We start from the raw sequence: 22,430 nt of genomic DNA on the forward strand, positions 1-22,430 counted from the left end.
ATGCGACATCCTGGAAAGGCAGAGGCAGCCTGTGAGTGTGAGTGGCCGGTTTGGACTCACCGAGGGCGCTGTTTTTCCTAGTCTCGGCTCCAATGTGGCGGTGGCTATCCGCCCAGAGTGGAACACTACTAACCTTATAGAGACAACTGTTTTAACCTAACCAAAAACTCAACGAGGGAGATACGAGGTCTGGGCTGGCCGACAACGGTGTCGAGGAATGCTGGCCGTGCGTCAGAGAACCAGAGACGCCAGCAGCACCAAGTTGGACATAGATAGGACATCCTCTCCAATGTTTCCACCTTTTGGGGTGCTGGCTGGTATTGTGTATCCCGTGTATGTAATGTGTATCCCGCTGTGGAAAGGGGGGTCCTGGGGCGACTGTATCATCCCCTGTCTGACAACGTAGCCGGTAACTGTTTGAGTGTGGATGGTAGCTACAGGACCTGGCCGCAAGTGACATTATACTCGCTAGTGTAGTGGATAAAGTGCCTGACTCCCATATGGAAGGTCAGGGGTTCAAGCCCCAGTGGGGATGATTTTGGGAAACAATACCCACACCCTCTGCTAGCCTGTGGGTCTATTTCTACCTTTACTTTTGGCCTTTCCTTCCCTCTCCCTCCCTCCTTTCACTCTCCTTTCCCCTTTTTTTTCGGAAGGACGGAAGAGATTCCATACAGGAACAAAAACACTATGACATCACACATTGTCAACTTCCTTGGTAGTGTATTGGATAAAGCGTCTGACTCCTATGCAGAAGGTCAGGGGTTTGATTCCCGGTTGAGCACAAGCCTATTTGATTTTTAACTTTAGCCACAACCTTTCTTCCTCTCCTCTCTGCCCCCTTTGACCACCTACAGTATAGGTGTCTCAGTAATTACCCATTATATATTAGGCTATACTTTGTATATATTTACCAGGTAAATGTTTAGTAATTGGGGGACTATGAAAGGAAGGGTTACCCCAAAAATGTTCAGAGTAAGTTAATTTAGCAATAGAAATCCATAAACCTAGGGCCAATGGGCCTAGGATATAGACAATAAACTACCGGTGGAATGGTGGTGGACCAATAGCAGGAGCATTTCGGATTACTAGCGGACCGCTGTCCCTGACACTAATAATCTGCCAGAGGTCCGCTTGCAATTCGATGTGCAAATGGTCAGGAACCCGCCAGCTCGTCCATCGGGACCCGCTGTAGGTCCACTAGCCTTGTGTTATCTGGGTTTATCCCTTACCTTACTTTGTCCAGAAACAGAAGTTGAACCAATTGCAGCAAAATAGCTAACGTTATAGGAATCATCAGTGTAACTGCTTTAGCCACTGACCGCTACCATTAATGTTATGGAAGCTGCTGCTAGTTGTTGTGAGCTCATGAGCTAACTGTCTATCCTGCTCTTATTGTGCTGGATTAGCATTGGAAGCATTGGAACTGATGTGTCCAGGCGACAAGACCTATCTTAATTTATCAGACATTATTTCATGTTATTTCAATTCACAGCTATTTCAGTGGCATGACTAGCTTCTGTCCTACCAGTCCTGAACAGAAACAAGCCAGCCACGCACATAAGGCAGGCTGGACCTTGCCTGGTTTGCTTTGCTATGTAGGGGTGGGACCTATACCCACCCTCCCATTGCTCTCTGTAAAGCGCATTGTGTTGCCTCTGTGTATGAAATGCGCTATACAAATAAAGTTTGATTTGATTTGTAAATGGTGCAAGCTTATAGGAAGTAGATATTTAGAGTGCGAAAACATCTGAACTTGTAATGTTCTTGTTTGTTCTGGTAAGTGAGCCTGCCTGCTCCCCAAGCCCTACACTGTTTAATGAAGCATGGTTCCCCGTGTTGTTCTAAAGCTGTTCTAGAGCTGCTACCGGAGTCGTTTGGTAATAAAATTGTGTTTCCAAGTGAGATTTGAATATGCCACTGTGTCCCTGAGACAACAGACCGTTCACACCTCACTGCATCCATCCACCCATACCTCCATCCATCCCTCCATCCATCCATCCATTTTTCCTTCCTCCTCTCGTCTGCATGTACTCACACTGACAATACTGAGTGTGAGTACAATACTACTACCTCAGAGAAACTAGCTACAGCCGACTACCAACATGACGCAGTTTTCTAAAAAGATTTGGTAGCCAGTGGGAGGGTGACACGACTGTAAACGTTTGACTTACTAACAGGGCGGTATGTCCTCAGTGGAACCGCGTTCCGCGCTACGGATCAGGGGCTGATACTGTGTTCACCTGGCCCGCCGTGCTGGGTGGTTCCAGATCAATGATACAGGCAGAGAGGGCGCCTCAGGGAGAAGGGCTAAGCGTAAAAGAATAGGACGCTGCAGCTGCTTTGATTTCCCCAGAGAAAGCTAATGTTTTCTCCACTGAGGAAAAGACAGTTATGGGACACAGTTCATTTCCTGTGGATGGACAAAGAGGTGTGCCCGTCACTGCTCCTCCTGTCAATGTAACGACCTGCCTGTCAGCAACGTCCCATTCAGTCCCCCAATCAATGTTATCACTTGCATGGGAACATCTTGATGAGCAGAGTTGCGCTGAGCCTGGCTCTGTTATATAATAGCCATGGTATTATTACCTCGGGAGAAGCTGCAAATCTCTCAATGAAATGCACCCTCTTTTGCCTGCAGAAATTGTCTAACACTTTGAGATATTCAGTCGAGAAATACTGTATAGAGGAGACGGTGTGTTCTGTCCTGCAGCATGGCCTGAAAATACTGCTAGTGTGCATATCAACCAGCATCAGTATGCATATAGACGAAGTGTGTGTGAACCAAGCCATCACTGAATGCTGAGTAGAAGCGCCCCCGTTATCAGCTGGGCTCTCCGCCTGTTTTGTGGAGGGACGTCTGGGTGACTCGGTGAGCCGGTGGGTGACTCATCAGGTTTGAGATGTGACTGACTGGGCGGATTCTGTCTGGGTTCACCAGAGTGTGACAGCTCTCTCTAACCTGTCTCCTGTGCTCTTCTCGGTTATCACCGGCACCAGGCCACCACTCCTCCACAGCCAGCCGCCCATTCCTGGGCACAGCCATATCTCCAAGGCTCACTGATGGACAGGGCCATTTTGATGGAAGCTTACCCATCCAGATTTGTCTCAGCACTCAGACCCCACCAATCCCACTTGGCTAGGATTGAAGAACATCAGTCTGTGCGTTGGGGTATGTCTGGAGTCAAGCACCACAAAACATGGGCAGAGGGGCATAGCCAGCGTATTAGCTTCAAATCCAGCTGCATTTGAACATTATTTCTTCGGGAGCGTATAATCGGGACTAAATGAAAAACACATTAAGCTAATACACTTTGCCGTTTGTGTAATAAAAACCTCAGCGAAGTGAGAGTTAACATGGAAGAAATTCCAAGTAATTATCGCACCTTGTTTACCAGATATGCTACCGCTAGACTCGTTAGCAATACTTGGAAAGTGTAAATCTGTGGACCAATCAGAGGCCAAAAAGGCTTCTCTGCACAGCCCCTATCTGTCTCTTTGACCCACTCCCCTCTGGCAAGAGACTGCAGAACTCACCACACTGTATTTTTAGGGGCCAAGCACAGAAGGTGCGAAGCCCCTATTGTAATTGGTAGTATTATTATTATTACTCATCCGCCATGGGTGTCTTTGTCTTTTACGAAAATTTGCACAATTGTAGAGGATCATGTGATGAGGCAATGGAGCAAGTCTTACATCGATTGGCCAAAAGGGGGCGCAATAGCAACCGACTGAAGTTGCGAACTTTGAACAGGCATATCTCATGCCCCATTTGACCTAGAGTCATGAAACTGTCCTACTACTTGCACACATATGTCTCTCCTCATGATGAATACATTTGCCTCAAGGACCCATAACTTCCGGTTATATAGATTTTCCTCCTTTTTTTTTTTTTTTTTTAAATGCTTAAAATCTATATCCTCCAAGACAATTTGCATGAAACTCGGTACACACAATCTAGGGACCAATATCTAAAATTCCATCCCCACAAAAGTTTAACAGCCACTATGAGTCAATGAATATTGTAGAGGGCGTGGCTTTTCACATAAAGGGATATAATTTCTAAAGGGTTGTACAGAACACCACGAAACTTTGTAGCCATGTCACCAGATATAACCTGAGGCTAACCCTCCATTATTGGCCCTATCAAACCAAATGGGGGCACTAGAGAGCTACTTTTCGGTTTAAGCCTAACCGTCATGCCGATTTTTTCTAAACTGGGCACAGTGGTACGAGGACATTTTTAATAGTCACTGGAGAAAGATGAAGCTGATGGGCCACAGGGTGGCGCTATGACAAGCCAAAATGATTAAAAGGGGCTAAAATACAAACGTTGAACAGTCATATCTCATGCCCCGTTTAAGCTAGAGTCATGAAACCTTGCAGACATATGTGTCTCATCACCTTGTACAAATTGTCCTCAAGAACCCATAACTTCTGTTTATGTACATTGTCCGCCATTTTGAATGTTTTGAAAAATGCAATCTATCTACTCCTAGGAAGTTTTGTCAATCTACATGAAACTCGGTAGATACAATCTAGTGATGAATATCTTAAGTCTCATCTCGACATAAGTTTGAAAAGTTGATTAAAAGAGCCACTATGAGCCAATTAATAGTGCAGAGGGTGTGGCTTTTCACATGAAGGTGTATAAATTCAGAATGCATGGAACACCATGAAACTTTGTAGGCATATCAACAAACATAACCAGAGGATAATTCTCCATTATTGGCCCGATCAATCTAAAGGGTGGTGCTAGAGAGCTCATTTCCAGTTTAGGCCTAACCGCCAAGCCAATTTTTCCGAAACCTGGTACAGTGGTACCAGAGCATATCATAAGGTAATTGGAGAAATATGAAGCAGATTGGCCACAGGGTGGCGCTATAACAAGCCAAAATGCTTGAAAGTGGCTGAAACACAAGCGACTGCTGTAGCGCTCCCCGTGGCCAGATGGGGTTCATATTGCTTGTATGGGTAGCTGATGGCATGCTCTACAACTTATTGGGCACAAAATCATCAGATTACATTTTGATGTCAATATAAGCCTGTTTGTGCAAAAGCACCCCCATTGTACTTTCATTGTATTTTCATTGCTACAATTAATCCAATGTGTGTTGTCTTATATTAAAAAATAGCTAATTTCATTCTGAAATAATCAAGATCACTACAATTGAATGCATATGGACTCTATTTTAGTTTGAGAGTAATCATTCAGGTTAATTGGATGCAAATTACCATATTTTAACTTTTTAAACATTCCACAAATGTCATTATAGCCTAGTAGGCTAAGCCTATTTCAACACCTTAAGTGCAAATCCTAGTTGATTGATACAATTGCAACCCGCCACAACAACTATTATTAGCTATAGCCTACATACTGTACTTCCACCCAGGAAAAGGGGTTAGCCTATTAGCCTACACACTTCCACCAATGGAGAGGGTAGTAGCTTACATTCTACCCACTTTATCCAGGGAGAGGGTAGTAACCTTTAGCCTAGGGAGAGGGGAGTAATAGCTTACACACTTCAACCAGGGAGAGGGTAGTAGCCTTTAGCCTAAACACTGCATCCTGGGAGAGCGCAGTAGCCCATAGACTATGTAGCCTACTTACACCAAGTGTAGGTGGGGGCATTCTTCTGAAAATTGTGAGGTTAAGAGAGAAAAAAGAGTTGAGAGTGTTGTTCATAGATAGCTGAATTATCAAGCAATCCCCGCATTGAGACTTGATGGTAAAGGTGGGCCTTCCAGGCAGATGGAAGGCCTGGAGAATGATCATGTGGCATGTAGACATAAAGAGAAATAGGTCCTAAAACATATGTCCCAAAATATAATTAATGTAATGAGATGCTAAAAAGGACCTGACGCCGTCAGATGAATTGAATGTGATTGGAGTTGGATGATGATGATGCTGTTGCATGAATTTAACCTGATTCACCTAGTCAAGCGACACAGACACTCACATGCATAGCTCAAATGTGGCTATGGCGTGTTTCGCTTGTTGCCTTTGACAGAGTATGCCTTAACCCTAGTCAAATCCCTAGTATGTGTGTTCCATATACATGGCGAATAAAACGGATCTTGAATCTTGAGCCAATCAGCATCTGGCTGAACATCCGACCGGATTCTCATTGGTTTCCACGAACACGGTAGCTTGTGCTTTATTGTATGCTGCGTGGCACAAGTTATCCCTTCTTCATTAGATGCAGGGACACCAGGTCACCCCATTCCCCGAGTCTGTTTAAGCAGCGGATTCTGCAGCGGAATGCAAAGGAGACACGGGACCTCAGCTGGGCATGACTCTCTGAGCACCTCTGAGCCATGTTCCAGGAGCGGCCGGTCACACTGTGCACCGTGTGCTGTGTGGTGCATTTGTACATCCATGACAGCTTTTGTGAGAGCGTAGTGCTTGCAGCGCTGTACACACAGAGTGCCACATTGTGAGTTCACGTTTGCCCTAACAGCAGGAATGTACTGCATTGGCCATGGTAGACCGGGCACATCATAAGGCACTGTTTTCAAAATAGCTTTCAGTATGTTCTTGTATGTATGTTCTTTGTGCTGCTGTATTGTTGTATTTCTTGAACTTTTGAAGGACCCCCTCGGAAATTAGATGATTCATCTCAAGGGGTTTATCCTTTAATAAATTTTGTAAAATGACAACCCTATTGGCTTGTGTAATGTAAGATAAGGTAAGTAAATTGTAAATGGTAAAGGCTTGTAAGGTAAGGTACTGTAAATAGCCTTGAGCCTAGTGGCCCACAGGGCAGGAGCCTATCTCCTGATTCCTTAGCATGAGGCAGCTTGATGTATAAGTAACCTTCACCCCCTGGACATGACACTAGTATGTCGCAGGGGCTTCCCCCAACCCAACCATTAATGCTGAGTGCCGAGCAGGGAGGCATTTAGCACCATTTTTTTTATAGTCTTTGGTATGACTTAGCCACAGAGACGCATTACGGACTTTTTTGATGTCCATTCTATAGGGCCCTCTGACTACCAGGGCCCCTGACCCTCTATAGAGCCCTCTGACTACTGGGAACCCCAGCCCTTCAACCTCCTGTGTGGCACAGGTAGTTAAAGGTCTGGGGGCCTATTCTAGTCTAGGGACTGAGAAGGTGGCCCTGGTAGTAAGAGGGTCCAGTAGAGGGCCAGGTGCCCTGGGCTTTAAAGGAGGGCTGTCTGCCCTGGTAGTCAGAGGGCCCTATAGGACGGCCGGGGGTGTTGGTAGTCAGAAGGCTTTATAGGAGGGCCAGGTGCCCTGGTAGTCAGAGGGCTTTATAGGGGGGCTGGGGTCCCTGGTTGTCAGAGGGCCCTATAGGAGGGCCGGGGGCCCTGGTAGTCAGAGGGCTCTAGTGCCCCTAGCCCTCTTAAAAAGCCCTCTGACCTCTCTCAGTTGTGCACAATGTCTCCAAGCTGTCTATAGCGTTGACATCAACTAAATTCAGGGAATGCGCTGCGCACGGGACATAATGGATGAGTGGGTTTTTTCGACCCCATTGTACTTTCCAGACATGTTACTCGCATTATCATATGACTGGCCTCAGGTCCAGCCCCAGACTGTCCACCATAGCAATAAGATGTTCAGCTAAGAATGGATTAAACTTTGCCAATAGCTCTAGGATGCCCAGGAAATTTCCATTGTGAGATGACCCTAGTAGCTCATCATCCTCCCTGAAAGCAAACCCTCTCTCCCCTAAAAATTGTATCAGGGCCACAACTCTTCTTAAAACCTCTCTCCAGTACGGCCTCTCTCCATCAATTTGTTTAACTTGCTTAACCGGCCTGAGTGCTGTTGTTCGGCAATATGACAATATCTAGTTTGAATTGTCAGTTGTAGGAGAACACCTGATTGCCTTGTTACCATTATGTCAAGCCAAGAGGCAACATTTATTCAGTACCTTGCCAGTGACCAAAAATATTGTAAAACAGTTAGCGCATCCTCCTTGGTGTTGTATAATAGACAATTACAAGCAAATATTAATACCAAATATGCTGTAAATATATCATGTAAATCCTGCATGACACAATGTCTACAGGCGCTTTCTGGACACATAGGCTGCGTACTGAATCTGATTTATTATTTATGTTTACGTGACCAAAGCAGTTGATTTTCTTGCAGTCACAGGGCTGTTACCCTCTTGTGTTGTGTAGCGATAGTGTTGTTACTTAAAAAAAAGAAGTGCAATGATTTTCATGTTGTAGCCTAAATCCTGGTGGGAAATAATAATAATAATTTTAAAGAAAAATGCAGTGACCGTAGCAGGAGCCTGGGAGGTGTCGCAGGAAGGAGGGGGGGTGGGGGGGATGCCCGGCCCACTAAATGTAGTTATTCATTTGCTTTATTATCACAAAATTAAATTGTCAACAAGCTGAACAGAAATGTTTAAAGGCTAAACACGGTTGTTGATACCTGTTACTCATCCACTTTGTGCCTCACTTTTCTGTAATAATGCGTTTTAGCCAAAAGTGTTTCCTGTAATAATGTTTTAGCTAAGAGTGGATTATCATCCCTCAGCCTAACGCAACCTGAAGGGCCAGTGGGATCACACTTTGTCTGGTCTCTACCCTGGGTGTCCCTGCCAGGAGTACAAACTCCGGCCGACATAGCTCTAGGGGTCGTGGAGAAAATGAAATAAAGCCTCAGGCAAACAGGAATGTGGTACATGCACACATACATTTGTTCAAAAACAAAAGAAATGGTGATCGATTTTAGAAGAAGCTCCCCCTCCCTGCAACCGGTTACCCTACAAGGTACACCGATTGAGACGGTGGAGGAATATAAGTATCTGGGCACTATCATTGACTCCAAACTCACCTGGACTGCAAACACAGTGGCAAGATACACAAAAGCACAACAGAGACTTTATTTTTTAAGGAAGCTACGCAGCTTCAAGGCAGACGTAACAACACTGAAACTGTTCTACCTGACGTTCATTCAGAGCGTGGTGACCTTCTCCATCCAGTGCTGGGGTGGAAGTATGTCCATCCAGAACAGAAACATATTGGACAAGGTTACTAAGACAGGGAGGAAAATCACTGGCTCAGATATTCAGAGTATCTCTCAGCTCTCTGATCAATATACCATCAACCTTGCCAGACGAATACTGGACAATCCTTCCCATCCACTCTTCTCAGAGTTCCCCCTACTCCCCTCTGGACACAGGTTTAGAATGCCCAAAACAAGGACAAAACGAGCCAGCACTTCTTTTGTGCCAAGAAGCATTACATATTGAACAGCTGTTGATGCCTGTTCCAGTGATGATGATGTTGATGCGATGATGTTGGTGAGGATGGTGATGACGATGATGGTGGTTGGTGACATTGTGGTGTTGGTGATGGGCGTACATTTTAATGTTTTCTGTATGCTTGACGTGTGCTAAACAAATTCCCCTCCGGGGCAATAAAGGTTTCAATTCAAAATTCAATTCATGTGGATGGTAATAACGTGAACTGAAAAAATAAATAATATGCTGGCATAATCATGCTGCCTTAATGGGGCCTGAAGCTCCAGGGGTGCTGAAACGTGGGCGGATAGCCTGTCCCTGATGTGGGCCCCACTCCTCTCCTGGATGTCCTCCTCAAGTGGGGCAGGGAGGACAGGTTCCTCGGGCTGGAACTCCGGCTCTTCAATCACATCACACATTGAGGAGGAAACCACAGGCCAGGGCGAACAGAACCGGGCCTCACCTCCAGAGCCTTGAAGAGGGGGGCTCGCCACCACGCCTTCATCAGACCAAAAGCCCTCTGGATGATGGAGCGGGCCGGCTGTGCTTCTGATTGAAGTGCTCCTGCATCCTCCCTTGCAAAGGGTGCCTGTATGGGTTGATGTTGGCAATTGGCTGCTCCAGACAGGGTCAGCCTCCATCTCCCAAAAGAAAAAAAAACAGGTGGGGGGTATAGGGCATATAGGGCATGAACATAAACGGGTCTGTTTTTAAAAACACAAGTGTCATGAACAGAACCTCCATAGCCAACTAAAATGTCCAAAAACAGCCTGAAGCTGGGCCTCATGTCTCGCTCTGGATCCATATAAATCCAGATGACCGGCACTCGGGCGTTCAGTCTGGCATACTGGATGCGCTGGTATGCGTAAATAGAAAAACAAACAAACAAAAAACACAATGCAATGATAGGCCTAGCTGTAATGAAATCTGATTAATAAAATTATACAGGATCTTTAACACACCTAGGCTATATTTAATAAACTATGGACTTAAATTTTGGATTTTGTGTAGCCTAATGAAAAAATAAGTTAATCTGACAATTATCTCTCGTCCACCCAGAGCCATGAGGACATTGAAATCAGGGAGTTGGTCCCGTAATCGCATCCGCCGTGAAATCAATAAATGAAAAATATAAAGGCCCAAAGCCACAATGCTCATAAACATGTTTCACGTCTTCATTCATGTTGTCAAGGTGACAGGTGCAAGTGCTGTCCCATTCCTATAGCATTTCGAGCCCTTGCAGCCTCAATCACTTACACAGGTGACGGCAAGTAAGTCTACAAGGGTTTAGGGCTCGGGTCCTTAAGTGTTCCATTTGGGATCGGGCCAAACCCTCCCATCCCCTCCATGACGAGCTGTGGCACATGGGAAGCACTTTCAGCCACAGGCTCATCCCACCCAGGTGCAATACGGAGCGGTTCAGACGCTCCTTTGTGCCAGCGGCTATCAGTGCCTGATCATTCCAATTGTTGTGGAGCTGTGCATGTATGTACTATATGTATATATGTGTATTATATGTATACAGCCTGTATGTATGTATGTATGTATGTATGTATGTATGTATGTATGTATGTATGTATGTATGTATTTATGTATGTATGTATGTATGTATGTATGTATAGGCCTACTCCTAGACATATCTATATATAATGTATCTATTCATACCAACTGGATGTACTGTATATATGTACATATTTTATTATATTCTATACTATACTTAACACATGCTGTATGTATGGATGCATATAGTCCTTGTTCTTCCAAGTTATTCCTCTTTTTATGCCTACTATGCATATTCTGTATCTGCATTAACAGCCTTGCTGTAACTTTTTCCTCTGCTGAAATGTCAAATTCCCCCCTAGGGGGATCATTAAAATATCTATCTGTCTGTCTGTCCGTCCGTCCAACAGGTCTTGCCACATGCAGCTGAATCAAAGCCAGTTGAATCAGCAACACACCGGTCTGTTAAACATCTTCTGTAGATAACCTCGGCACACAGGGGTGGGGGGGGGGAATTAATCAGACAGCTGTTTCCCAAAGGCTGGTTTGTGAGCCTTCCCTGACCTATTGACCTCCCTCACAAAGGCATCCACTTCCCTCTCAGTGTGTTTCCCTTTGATCTTCTTGATATCAGATGTGTAACAGTCTCCCGGGCAAACATTCAACTCATGAAAAATGAATGAAGTTTCCCACATTGTGTGAAACGTGATCAGACTCACTAACTCTCCAGGCTGGTGAAACCACCGCCAAACCTTCATTAAAACTCTGACTGGGCTAATCAATGTCTCCTCCTCGCAACAAATAAGAGTCACCGCTCTTAAAATAGCCCCATTGTGTTTGGCAGATGGATGGAGGGAATGTAATTATACCTGACAGAAAGGGGCCATTGTTCCCATAAGGAGAGCAGATTAAGAATTCAATCATTGGTTGTTTTTGATCCCAAACAGCCTCCAAATGTGCCACAGTGAGCTGTTAGAAAAACCCCCGATGGATGGATGGATGGATGGATGGATGGATGGATGGATGGATGGATGGATGGATGGATGGATGGATGGATGGATGGATGGATGGATGGATTGGATGGATGGATGGATGGATGGATGGATGGATGGATGGATGGATGGATGGATGGATGGATTGGATTGGATGGATGGATGGATGGATGGATGGATGGATGGATGGATGGATGGATGGATGGATGGATGGATGGATGGATGGATGGATGGATGATTCATTATGTGGGCCCATGTGGTCTTGTGCCTACAGGTAAAACCTGCAATAGCGTCACAGTGTTTGTTCACAGCTCCTAAAATTACCTTTGAGAGAAATACTTTTTTTTTTGTTACATTTTTGTGCTCAGAGCTTTCTCCTCTCTTATTAGTCAAACATGGGAGATTAGCCACCAGAACAGTTATTCATTTTCAGCTCTTGTTGCTATTGAACCAGGGTGCTGTACTTTTCGGGTTTCAACAGAGGAGAATAATGATTAATTTCAAAGTAAGGATAGTAAACAAGAGAATGGTTAACTTTGGCTTTGCGCTCATCTGGTCCGGGGGAACACAGTCCACCTGGTTTGGGGCAGTACAGTGCAGTACATACATACATCAACCAGCGAGCATGGAGAGCATCAGAGACACTCAGTGGGGGAATGTGAGGCTTTATGTGACATCTGCACTACTGCTGAGGAGATCTGATGATCAGAGTGTTTCTCAGTTAGACACACTTTTTTTAATATGTTTTTTTTTTTAAGATATTTTTTAGGGCTTTTCAGCTTTAATGGTATAGGACAGTGTAGAGAGACAGGAAACGTGGGAGAGAGAGAGAGGGGAGGACATGCGGCACAGGACCTGAGCCGGGAATCGAACCCCGGTCCGCTGCGCGAAGGACTAGTGCCTTCATATGGTGCGCACCTTACCCGGTGAGCTACCGGGGTGCCCCCTCAGTTAGAGAGACACACACACACACACACACACACACACACACACACACACACACACACAGCATGACCCCCCCCCCACACACACACAGCATTACCCCTGTGCTTATGTTCCTAACACTGAAAAGGAGGACGATAGGAGGTTATGATCACTATTGCGTGTGATAAGCCATTCATTGTGAAGCCATAATGTAGTCTATTTTCTCTTTTGAATGTCGCTCTGCCTGAGAGCACTGCAGGATGTGAGCTGTGTGTGTGTGTGTGTGTGTGTGTGTGTGTGTGTGTGTGTGTGTGTGTGTGTGTGTGCGTGTGTGTGCTTGCGTGTGTGTGTGGGATGGGGTTCTGACTCAACCTGTAAATGACAGGAAGGCTGGCTGCACATTTCACCTCTTTCCAGATATCACCTCTCTCCTCATTATATGCCACATCTGAAAAAAACACAGCAGTGTACTAGTCCATTAGCAGCAAATGTTAAGCCAGCCTCTAAAAACCTAAAATGTACACACAAAAAATGAACTTTGAGCCGCATGTAAAGAAAGTGGTACAATCCTGTTTCTTGCAATTAAAGTCGCACAGAAACGGACGTTTGAGATCATCTAACTTCCGTAGTTTGACATATTTCCGACGCAAACAAGCTATGAGGGTGGACATAATGTTTAGAGGAATATGATTGGAACATTGACAAGTGGACGGGTTTTAAGACCTTTAGACAGATTCGATAGAAGGATAGCTTCGATTGACGGTACCTGTTGTCGTAATTGCACGTGACCTACCGTTTTCCAGGAAGTAAGAAATTATATACTTTGATATGAGATTACAACAAAAGTAGATTTATTTTTTTATTTTTTATTTTTTTGGCATACATCGTTGAATGGTGAACACTATGACCAATTATGTGAACCAAAATGGGACAGAATGCTTTTTTCATTTCTGTGCGACTTTAAGAAACATTGCTAAAATGAATCCTTATCCTTCCAAGAAAAAACTTTCACACTTTTGTTTCCTCCTGTCCTCATGCAATTCACTGTTCACAACCTTATCAATTGGTACTACCTGCCCAACTTATCACCTGGTACTACCTGCCCAACTTATCACCTGGTACTACCTGCCCAACTTATCACCTGGTACTACCTGCCCAACTTATCACCTGGTACTACCTGCCCAACTTATCACCTGGTACTACCTGCCCAACTTATCACCTGATACCTGCCCAACTTATCAATTGGTACTACCTGCCCAACTTATCACCTGCCATTACCTGCCCAACTTATCAATTGGTACTACCTGCCCAACTGATCACCTGGTACTACCTGCCCAACTTATCACCTGGTACTACCTGCCCAACTTATCACCTGGTACTACCTGCCCAACTTATCACCTGATACCTGCCCAACTTATCACCTGGCACTACCTGCCCAACTTATCACCTGCCATTACCTGCCCAACTTATCAATTGGTACTACCTGCCCAACTTATCACCTGCCATTACCTGCCCAACTTATCAATTGGTACTACCTGCCCAACTGATCACCTGGTACTACCTGCCCAACTTATCACCTGGTACTACCTGCCCAACTTATCACCTGGTACTACCTGCCCAACTTATCACCTGGTACCGGCCCAACTTATCACCTGGTACCGGCCCAACTTATCACCTGGTACTACCCACCCAACTTATCACCTGGTACTACCCACCCAACTTATCACCTGGTTCTACCCACCCAACTTATCACCTGGTACTGTCCCAGCTCACCGATGACTGGCTGTCTCTCTCGCTCACACAGGAAGTCCCCGTCTCCTCTCAGTCCCCACATTCTTCCTGTTGTGACAAATGATAACAGTTTCCCTCTTCCACCAGCAGCAGCGCCTTCAGCTCTTTAAATGAACCAACATATTCACAACTAGCCTCTAATACCACAAACCCTGTCCCCACCAGCATATTTACAGTTAGGTTCTATACCAAACCCTGTCTCCACCAGCATATTTACAGTGAGGTTCTATACCAAACCCTGTCTCCACCAGCATATTTACAATTAGGTTCTATACCAAACCCTGTCTCCACCAACATATTCACAAATAGCCTCTAATACCACAAACCCTATCCCCAACAAACATATTCACAGCTAGGCTCTAATACCACAAACCCTGTCACCAATACATGTTTTCACATCTACAAACATTGTCCCCACTCCCCACTGACATTCACAAATCCTAGTATGTTGTAAACTACATGGCAATAAACATTTCTGATTCTGACAACTAGGCTCTATTACCAAACCCAGTCCCCACCAACAAATTCACAGCTAGGCTCGAATACCAAACCCGGTCCCCACCAATGGCTCTCGTCTATAAGATGGAGGAGTTCAGGCTCCCAGTCTGAATCTCTCTAGGCTGTTATAGTTCACCACCAAGTAGAGCACATAATTAATCCATTTAATGCCAGTGTGTGTGAGGATTAGGAGAGGGAAGCTCACCAGGCCGGGTTCTCCCACCAAACTGGAATAGGAACCCATATGTTTTTCACAGCTGTGCAGTGTGAGGGAGAGTGTGTGTGGGAAGGTGTCTCAAACAGTAGGATTAGCTAACGGGTTTGGACAAGGCTGGATGGATGTGTGTTGATAACAAGCCTCTCTGGCTGCACTGTGCCTTTCTACACTACACATGAGTAGTGACACAGACTTGGATTGTGAGTCATAGTCTAAACCCATCTAATCTTTTTCAGTTTCTCGCTACATTAATTATCCTGACGCATTGGCTGTGATACTAAAGTCAGATTGGTCGACGAATGCTGAAGATATATTAATGGTGTTTATATGTCACTGTAGGCTACAGAAACCACATCTAGGTCATTATTGATATCACTTAAACCATATAGCAGGTTTGTCCACAAGCTTACAGAATGTAGTCTACTTGGTAGTGTGGTTTTCTAGCCTCTTCATTAACAGCATACATGCTAATGTGATGAATATCTATATGTAGTAGGCTGCCTTGAGCATTGTTTGATGGTAAAGAGTAGGGTATTCTATATATTACGGTACAAATTAGTTTTCTCTGCGCTGTTACGTGCGCTCTTCACATTACGGTAAGTGCATACACCCGTCGGATTCCCTTGACTCCTTCACTGTTTGCAAACCCATTGAGCACAGCAATGTAAATCTCCAGTCGTAGCCTATCTACCCACTCGTTGACTGCTGTTCACAGAGGCAACGAGCGAAGGAACTCTTGGGATTGTCACCTGCTCAGGAGCATACTGTAAGTGCACATATACGTTTAGTATTTTATTCCGTTCAACATTTATTTGCATTTCATGTATTTTTCTCTCGCAAGAGCTGCTTGCGTCCTACATTTCCGTCCGATTTTTCTTGAAAGTATTACGGAATTACGGTAAAACATCCTGTGTTTGCAAATGGAATTCCTATATTCTCTGGTTCGTCTCATGGCAGAACTTTGGTAATTCATGAAAATGATTATATTCAGAAATTTAAGACAACAACTCTCTGCTGGCATATCTAGCCTACTAAAAATAGCGCATGCAATTTGAAACGATTATAATTTATGCTGCCTGGAGTAGCCGTGACTACATGTGCCGCGCACTGACAAACAGTTGCCTTCCAGTTGCTTGAGAAATGTAGCACTCTGAACCTTTAATGTGCTACAGTTGCTTTTTCACGTTTGTCAATCGCCGAACACTGATAGTCAGGAGTGCTTTTTTCGACAGTTTATATGGTTTATATGAAAGGTAAAATAGACTAGTATTTGGTGAGCCATTCACTTTTTTGATAATCATAGTTATTTCAATACACAAGCAGACAAGTTATTTCAATACACAAGCAGACAGTTTTAGACCTGAGACCTAAATATACTGACATCTTAGTTAAAAATGGTAATTCCTGCACCCCACACAGTTGCACACTGCAGCAGTGAGGAGAGGAAAGTTGGTCTTCTTGTTGTAGGTCAGTCATTTCATCTGTTAGAGATGTTGTTACTGCGTCTATGCACAATGCACTTGAGATGCGTTTTGCTGGTCTAAACTTGCACACAACACATTCTTAAGTCTGCTAAACTTGATATAGTAGAATGAGTACTTAACTTTAGACATATGCATTCTTAAAGACTACAAATGTGGAAAAACAGAGCATGCCTTTTAAAAAGGGGAACCAAATTACACGTTATAACCCCACCTGCAGACGGTGGAAGAGAGGAGGGGCAATGACGTGTGTGTGTGTGTGTGTGTGTGTGTGTGTGTGTGTGTGTGTGTGTGTGTGTGTGTGTGTGTGTGTGGCTATAGGCTACGTGTAGGTGGAGACCTAATTCAACTACTTTTTCAGGAAGTCTTATTCTGTAGAGCTGAAGATTATTATTAGAGCTGGAGATGGATGGCTTTTCTAATTAATGTCAGCGGTCCATCACTCCATCTGAGCGCCTGTCGACACATAGACTAGGAACCAGTTGGTTGCCTTACAGGACCTCTGTCTGTGCTCCTTGGGAACCTCTATTATGTGGCTGTGTAAAGCCTTGCTTGGGTTTGGTGAAGATGTGACATTTCAGTTATCGACAACCACACCACTGTGGGCGGCTATGGCTTTGGATGTAGAGTAGGTCGTCCAAAGATCGTAGGCGGCTCCGAATCCCGGCTTCTCCTGTCCACATGCTGAAGTGTCTTTGGGCAAGACACTGAACCCCAAATTGCAGCCAATGAGCAGGCTAGCACCTTGCTTGGTAATTGGTGTGTGAATGTGCGTGTGAATGGGTGAATGATTGTAAAGCACTTTGGATAAAAGTGCTAAGTGCAGTCAATTTACCATTTACTCTCTGAAATCTTTGCAGATCCTTGACTGTCCGAATATAATGAACATAAAATAATCAATTGACTGCGGTTTTGGGGCGTACAGTATATAGTAAAGATTGTTATGGCTCAAGTAATTACTAATTACAGGACCTCAAGGGGTCTTTTAATCAACCACACGGCAGTGACACACATAATTACACACACATGAGCGGCAACACACACAACACAGACACAGAAATAGATAGATAGATAGATAGATCCATCCCCAGGGGGAAATTTGGCGTTTCAGCAGTATAAATTAAAGCAAGGCTGGAAAGAAAAAATAACACTAGATGAAATGAAAAATACACTAGATAAGGGGGTAGTATCATAAAAAAGAAATATCAGGGACTATGTACATCCATATGTACAGTACTGCAGTATAGAATACAATAGGGATATATAAATATAAATATATATATATATATATATATATATATACACCTGCATACATTCAATCTGAATAGATATATATACTGTAACTATACTCTACTGTAGGAGTACACAATATACAAGATATGTAACTTGCATACATTCAGTCTGTATAAGAATATACATAGCTATACAAGTATATAGGGCTGGGACGATATGTTTTTCTGCCGATTCGATTTTTTACGATTTTTTGGGTGCCGATTCGATTTAAATTGCGATTCTTAATCTTACAGTATTGAGATTCGATATTGCAGATTATTGCAATTTTTTGTTTGCTTTTTTAACACCAGACGACTTGAAGTTGGATGGTGGAGGTCTTAACTCCGTGCATTTTCTTCTCACATTGTCCGCCATTCTTCTCTTTCACCTTACACCTTCAGCTTCACCAAAGACATTTCGCCCTCTGCTGGAGAAAAGCGGTAACTTTTTAACATGGACTGAAATGTAGCATTTTAATAAGGAAAAAAACTATTTTTGAATAAAAAAATTGATTTAAAAATCATAAAACAAAAAATCGCGATTCTGATGAGAATCGATTTTTTCCCCCACCCCTACAAGTGTAGGAGTAAGTCATCAGTCATCATAGCGGATCTCCATGAATTAAATAACCATTTGATTACATTGTGCAATTTGCCGAGAACAGAATGATGGTCAATGGAAACCAAAAGCATTAACACATTGAAGGCTGGATGTGATTAAGTGTGAGTAAGTGTTCCCTTAATTTTTTGAGCAGTATTATATATATATATATATATATATATATATATATATATATTGGTACATACTGTACACTACATCCAGGCTGTCTAGGTATATCTTGTAATACCCATGTATACATACATACATACATACGTGCACACATCCATGACACACAGAACGCTTAGGCACTGTTGTCTGATGGCTGCTGGCACAAAGGAGCGTCATGGAGGGGATGGGAGGGGTTGTCTAGGATAGACTTAGTTGTCATCCCACGACAGAGTCAGCCCTCCTCACCAGCTTGTTCGGCTTGTTTGACTCCCCAGACTTTATGCCGTTTATTTATCCCATCCAAGCTGTCCTCCAGGGGCAACTAGGAGCAGTGGGATCCTCCGGTCTACTTAGCCAAAATAACACAATATTTGACCTCTCGTCACACATGGCAACAGTCTGAACGGTGTAAACAACATTCCCATGAACAAAGGCCAGCTAAAGCTTGCTGAGTGGCTGAGGGGGCTGCCGTTGGCATTCCAGCTGCTCAACAGTGGCCCGAAGCCACCGTTTTGTCACAGATAAGCGCAAGGCAACACGGAGGGATAGCGTAGCCTACCTCGCCATTCCTTCTCCAAGGTGCAGCCGTGTAAACGGCTGTATGGCTCGGTTTGTGTTTTTCATAATTAAAGCATAATTACCATAGCAGCAGTGCCTCCACTTCTTTCTAATCATGCCCTGAACAGGAGTCGGGTGACGTATGGCTCTGTGGGCGGGGGGCATTTCATCAGACAAAGGACAGGAAGACGGAGGATACGAGGGAAAGAGGAGGAAGGGAGAAAGAGCTTGTTCTTCTTTCTCCAGAGATGAAGCCACAACAGGTGGCCGTTTAGAGAAGGAAAGCATGACGGCGCAGGGGAGGCAGGACTGTGATCAAGCGTCTCGATGGCCAGGGGCGGCCGTACTGCGCTGCCCGACGTTGACCCCGAGATCCCGGTTAGCGGCGCGGAGGCTTTGCTTTGGTCGTCGCGTCCAGCTGATTCATCTTGGCGCCGTCAAGAGCGGTTAACAAGGCCACAGTGGAATGGGTATATATGCTCTGCTACAGTACCTGTCGAGTGCTCAATTAGGCGGCCACTTGTGGATGGTCCTTCTCATGAGTGCCTCTGACAGCAGCATACAGTACAGTCAGGCACCTCAGCCAACACTGTGATCATGCTCTCCTGCTATAAGTGGTTGGCATCTCAATTGCCTGACGGCCATTCAGACAAAGGTGGGAATAACGTCATGTCCCACAACAGAAGTGTAGGTCGAGGGACGACACAGTGGCAGTCAAGGTGTCTGCATCTTCCGTTCGATTACAAACACTAATCTGTGAGACTTGTGAACGCTGAATGCTTCTGGGAAGCTTAACCGGCTGTTGTTGCCAGTCTAAATGTTTGTCACACGGAACAGTTAGCCGGATAGAGACTATGAACTCCTACTCTGTGCTGGTGATGGTTTGGAAATAGCTTTGTCCTGGTGGAGCGTGTAATGGTTTGACGCAGGGATAGTCGAAGGAGCAGATGGGGAGACACGCCTTTGAAAGTGCTGCAGCAGCAGCAGTGGATAGTTGAGCTTTCGGTGGGCTGGTCTCTCTCCGCGGACATTCTGACGAGGCAGTGATGCGGACAGATGGCACAGCCTCGGGCGGCTCCCCCAGCCCCACTACACACTGGCTGGCTGGGTGACACAGGCCGATGGTGACTCCATAATCTGCGCTGAGCTCAGGCGAAAATGATCCTGCTGCTTCCGGATCGTTCCGTTCTCTGAATCCTCCAGCCGCCCTCCTCTGCTATGCAACAACCTCCGTCTTGCTGCTCAGGGTTAAACTTCACAACACTATATACAGTACTGTAGCTTAAGGGGAAGTCTTTAAATAGCTGTGTACTGTACTCCTCTCCTCGCCTACTGTATATCTTCCAGTACCATCCTCAAAGGATCTCGGGGTATACAGTAGCATCCTGGTCCGGGGAGGAGGAAGGCTTCCTCATTAATTTCCTCCCCGTCTGTTGTAACGGCAGGGGCCACCGTGGGTTTTAATAACGACCTGGGGGATTTTCAAAGCATATGTGCTTCTGCCTGTGGTCTTCCCATGGACCAGATGAGAAGAGTGAAGCTGCTCGCAGGTGCTTTCAGATAACGCTTCGTTCTCTTTCCCTGGTGTTCAGTGTGTTCAGCATTTCTAATCTGATGCATTTTTTATGAGGATGTATGCAGTATGTGCTGTCCTCCCTGGGCCAGATGGTTAAGCTGTAATATATTTTTAACTGTCCCAGCTGTAAACTAAGATAAGATAAGATCTTTAATAAGCGCCGGGGAAGGGGAGGGGATTTGGGTGTTACAGCAAACGAGAATGTACAGTTCAGAGTAAAGAACTAGAAATGGTGCTCAGAGAGCACAGACCTCCGCCCCTGAATACATTTCGTGGCTCTGTGCACAGCAAAATTGAATGGGTTCTAAATTCACCCATGCTCACCCCTCCACCGAGTTTCATGAAAAGCAGTCTGGTAGTTTTAGCGTAAAAACCTCCAAATGAATGGAGGTGAATGGTGAGGTGAAAATTACGAGCTAGGCCCTCTCGTCCAACATCAGTGTCTGACCTCACAAATGCTCTTATGGATAAATTGGCAAAAATGCCACACACAAAAAAGGCACACTCCAAAATCTTGTTGAAAGCCTTCCCAGAAGAGTAGAAGCTGTTATAGCTGCAAAGGGGGGACCAACTCCATATTGATGCCTATGCATTTAGAATGGGATGTCATGAAAGCTCCTGTAGGTGTAATGTGTAGGTGTTCCAATACTTTTGTCCATAGTGTACATCCCTAGAAATCAGATCTCTGCCTAAATATACTCTGGTTTAAAATCATGAGTGTTTTTGCTGACTTATATTCACATATACTATTCAGTGCATGTGGTCAGTCATATTCTACCCTTGCTCTCTGCAGGCCTTATCTCAAGAGAACACGGCAGGATATCTGGTTTGAGAAGAGTGTCTTCGTTGACCGGGTTTAGGAGCTAGGCGTGGACCCCACCCCACACACCCTTATCCACTCACGCAACTGCTCAGACGTAAGACAGCTGTCTTTCCTGTTTCCTCTCTCTCTCTCTCTCTCTCTCTCTGCTCCTCCTAGCACAGCGCGGCACATGGCATGTTTATCTGCTATGTCTATCTGTGGTCAAATGACAGTGAATGAGTCTTTATTTACTTCCAATAAAGCATTGGCAGGCTAGTCTCTGTTTTCCCCGATAGCATGAAGGGAGCAGTTGTTTGGAGCCAGAAGGCATTTGGACCGCGTGTGTGTGTGTGTGTGTGTGCGTGTGCGTGCGCGTGCGTGCGTGCGTGCGTGCGTGCGTGCGTGTGTGTGTGTGTGTGTGTGTGTGTGTGTGTGTGTGTGTGTGTGTGTACGTGCGTGCGTGCACACTTTATGACATGGTGTCACATTTCCCCCCCGACCACTTCGACAAAGCTTCCTTTCACGTCTCCTCCGAGGCATTCACACATTAATCAGGCCAGACCTGTTAGGTTTTTCCTGGCTGTCCAGTAAGTGTTAGAAGCTCATTTTGAAGTCAATGACGTTGTTTTGTTGTCCAAGCTCCCTGTAACCTGTTATAGGAGTCTGTGGAATAGGGAACTGAAATATATAACACATTTGGTCACCTCTCTTTCCCTCTCTCTCTCTTCCTCTCTCTCTCCCTCTCTCTCCCCCTGTCTTCATCTCCCTCTCTCCTCTCCCTCCCTCTCTCCTCTCCCTCTCTGTCTCTCTCTCTGCCTCCCTCTCCC

General features: G+C 45.0%; 1 protein-coding gene across 2 annotated transcripts in view; it reads left to right on the forward strand.

Annotated features, from left to right (window-relative positions):
- Window positions 1-15,791: 15,791 nt before the first annotated feature.
- LOC311320628 (tumor protein p53-inducible protein 11-like) overlaps window positions 15,792-22,430 on the forward strand; it is a 50,861-nt gene continuing 44,222 nt past the window's right edge. Inside the window, exons 1-2 of one of the 2 annotated variants that reach the window (XM_084452426.1) lie at window positions 15,829-15,912; window positions 21,595-21,718. The gene's annotated coding sequence lies outside the window, so the exon portion shown is untranslated. Of the gene's footprint in view, window positions 15,913-21,594; window positions 21,719-22,430 lie in introns of both variants that reach the window. The other variant, XM_084452427.1, reaches the window with a different exon arrangement.

The sequence above is a fragment of the Borostomias antarcticus genome (assembly GCF_949987555.1).
Source record: "Borostomias antarcticus genome assembly, chromosome: 18".
Lineage (NCBI taxonomy): Eukaryota > Metazoa > Chordata > Actinopteri > Stomiiformes > Stomiidae > Borostomias > Borostomias antarcticus.